Source organism: Salvelinus sp. IW2-2015, unplaced genomic scaffold, assembly GCF_002910315.2.
Source record: "Salvelinus sp. IW2-2015 unplaced genomic scaffold, ASM291031v2 Un_scaffold8282, whole genome shotgun sequence".
Taxonomy (NCBI): Eukaryota; Metazoa; Chordata; class Actinopteri; order Salmoniformes; family Salmonidae; genus Salvelinus; species Salvelinus sp. IW2-2015.
In genome coordinates, this window is record NW_019949542.1 from 836 (window position 1) to 4315 (window position 3480).

General features: G+C 54.9%; 1 pseudogene; it reads left to right on the forward strand.

The window, feature by feature from the left end:
• The first annotated feature begins 536 nt into the window (after window positions 1-536).
• LOC112079509 (lactase-like protein pseudogene) lies at window positions 537-2152 on the forward strand (annotated as a pseudogene).
• Window positions 2153-3480: the final 1328 nt, after the last annotated feature.

The window sequence follows — 3480 nt, forward strand, 5'->3', positions numbered from 1 at the left end:
TATGAGACTGTGATGAGTCATGTGCTGGACAGGGAGACTTGTAGGCGGAGCTATGAGACTGTGTTTGTAGTCTAGTTGCTGGGAGTGAGAGAGTGGCTATGAGGACGGAGAAATGAGGACTTGTCTTAGAAGATAGAGAGCTATGTAAATTGTAGTCTTAGTGCTGTGGACGGCTATGACAACTGTGTCTTATAGTTATGTGTGATGCGGAGGCATATGACACTGTGTTTATAGTCTGTTCTGTGGAGGGACTATGAGACCTGAGCATGCCCTGGGACTGAAGATTGAGAGAGCACTGGGGTCCCTAACAAAGCTGCCCACCACTATCTAAAGTCACACCCAGTTCTCAATCTCACTATTTACTGAGTTTCCAGGTGCAATTATTCACTCAATTACGAACCCATAAGATAACTATGTCAGAAGAATGAATCAAACATTCCAAACAATAAAGAATAAAATATATATTGCCTAGCTGTACTGTGCTGTCCCCATGAATGCAGAATGATTTTATATCGTTTGAACAGGCACATGCTAAGGTTTGCACACCTATGACACTCAATGAGAAGCAAAACAAAAGGATTGGTTGGGAGCTCGTGTTGCAGACTGGGGGAGCCAGGGACATCACCAACCAGAGAGACATCGAGGCAGCAGAGAGATATGTCCAGTTCTACATGGGCTGGTTCGCTACACCCATCTTCAACGGGGACTACCCTCAGGTCATGAAGACTACATGGTAAGTCATGTATTGTCACAGCTAGTGTTCACCATTTCCACGAACAACCCACCGGGTTTAAATGAAGCTAGCCCGCTAGCCTGAGGCTAGTACGGTTCAGACCAGGCTAGTAGAAAATGTACCCAACTAACCCGCTAGCCTGAGGCTTGTACTGTTCAGACCAGGCTAGTAGAAAATGTACCCAATTAGCCTGCTAGCCTGAGACTAGTACTGTTCAGATCAGGCTAGTAGAAAATGTACCCAATTAGCCTGCTAGCCTGAGACTAGTACTGTTCAGATCAGGCTAGTAGAAAATGTACCCAATTAGCCCACCGGCTGTCTTTTGAAATATTGAATGGCACAGATTATAGACCCGGGATAGAAAAAGAAATGGTGGTTTACACTCCAAATGGGTTCTTCAGCTGTCCCCATAGGAGAACCCTTTTTAGTTCCAGGTAGAACTCTTTTGTGTTCCATGTAGAACCCTCTGTGGAAAGGGTTTTTACGTGGAACCCAAAAGGGTTCTTCAACGAGGTCTCATATGGGGACAGCCAAAGAACCATTTCAGGTTCTAGATTATTTTCTGCGTGTACTTGCCTGGTTGGCCAGTGTCCAAACTCCCTGCCTATATGTAACAGGACATAGAAACGTATACGTGTCACCGTCACACCTGATGTCTCTTTCCACACAGACAAGATGAGTGCCTCCCGTCTTCTCCTCCCAATGTTAGGGTTAAGGGTTAGAGGTCATAGTGTAATCTGGTCTCTCTCTGGTCTTCAGGTAGGAAGAGTGCCCAGCAGGGTCTGGGAACCTCCCGTCTCCCCGTCTCTCCTCCCAATGTCAGGGTTATAGGTCAAAGGTCATAGTGTAATCTGGTCTCTCTCTGGTCTCCAGGTAGGAAGAGTGCCCAGCAGGGTCTAGGAACCTCCCGTCTCCCCGTCTTCTCCTCCCAGGAGAAGAGTTACATCAAGGGCACCTGTGACTTCCTGGGTATTGGCCACTTCACCACGCGCTATATCACCCAGAAGAACTACCCGTCTGGCCGCGGGAACAGCTACTTCACCGACCGTGACCTGGTGGAGCTGGTGGACCCTCGCTGGCCCGACCCCGGCTCTGAGTGGCTCTACTCTGTCCCCTGGGGATTCAGACGCCTGCTTAACTTCGTCAAGGTATAATACACTACTGTTAGTGTGGGCAGGTCCTACCAGCGAGACTTGGGTTAAATACATGATGTATTTGGTCAAGTACAGTATGTTAACAACTTTCCACTACTTCCAGGTGTGTTTGATTCAGTGTGGAGTTTGTACTTTATTTTACTTTATGTATTTGACCCCGATCTGCGGAAACATTCACACCTTCTTCCTTGTTTAACACACTCCCTCCCCACATCGTCTCCCTGTCTCCTCCCCACATCGTCTCCCTGTCTCCTCCCCACCCCGTCTCCCTGTCTCCTCCCCGGGAGACAGGGACTAGGCGGGAGGAGACAGGGAGGGAGAACAGTGGTCGGAAGAGGAGACAGGGAGACAGGGTCCGGAGGAGACAGGGAGACAGGTCGGGGAGACAGGGTCGGGAGGAGACAGGGTCGGGAGGGAGACAGGATCGGGAGGGAGACAGGGAGACAGGGTCGGGAGGAGACAGGGAGACCAGGGTCAGGAGGAGACAGGGAGACAGGGTCGGGTGGAGACAGGGAGACAGGGTCGGGAGGAGACAGGGAGACAGGGTCGGGAGGAGACAGGGAGCAGGGAGGAGAACAGGACGGTGGGAGCACGGAGAGACAGGGCGGAGAGACAGGAAATCGGAAGACAGGGAGGAACAGGTGGGAGGAGACAGGGAGACAGGGTCGGGAGGAGGAACAGGAGACAGGGTCGGGAGGACAGGGAGACAGGGTCAGGAGACGCAGGGTCGGGAGGAGACAGGGAGACAGGGTCGGGTAGGGAGACAGGAGAAGACAGGAGGGTGAGGAGACAGGTCGAGGAGACAGGGAGACAGGGTCGGGAGGGAGACAGGGAGACAGGGTCGGGAGGAGACAGGGGAGAACAGGGTCGGGAGGGAAAGGGGAGAACGGTCGGGGAGAGAGACGGGAGGGACAGACAGGGGCGGGTGGGAGGAGACAGGGGCGGGGTGGTGAGGAGGCAGGGAGACAGGGCGTGGTGAGGAGCACCGGAGGACCGGGTGTGAGACAGGGAGAACGGGGTGGGGAGACAGGGAGACACGGGGTGGGGAGACAGGGAGAAGAGAGAGTGGGGAGGAGGAGACAGGGAGACGGGTGGGAGACAGGAGACGGGGCGGGGAGGAGACAGGGAGCAGGAGTGGGAGACAGGGAGACAGGGGTGGGAGGAGAAGGAGACAGGGGTGGGGAGAGACGAGACGGGGTGGGGAGAGACAGGGTCGGGAGGAGACAGGGAGACAGGGGTGGGAGGAGACAGGAGACAGGGTCGGGAGGAGACAGGGTGACGGTGTGGAGGAGACAGGGAGACAGGGTGGTGAGACGGGAGACGGGGTGGGAGGAGACAGGGAGACAGGGTGGTGAGACAGGGAGAAGGTGGTGCGAAGGAGACGGGTGGGAGAAGGAGTAGGGAGACAGGGTGGTGAGAGACAGGGAGACAGGGGTCGGGAGAGGAGACAGGGAGAGACGGGGTGGGGAGGAGACAGGAGACGGGCGTCGGGGAGGAGACAGGGAGAGCGAGGTGGGAGGAGACAGGGAGACGGAGGGTGGGGAGGAGACAGGGAGACGGGGTCGGGAGGAGACAGGGAGACAGGGGCAGGGT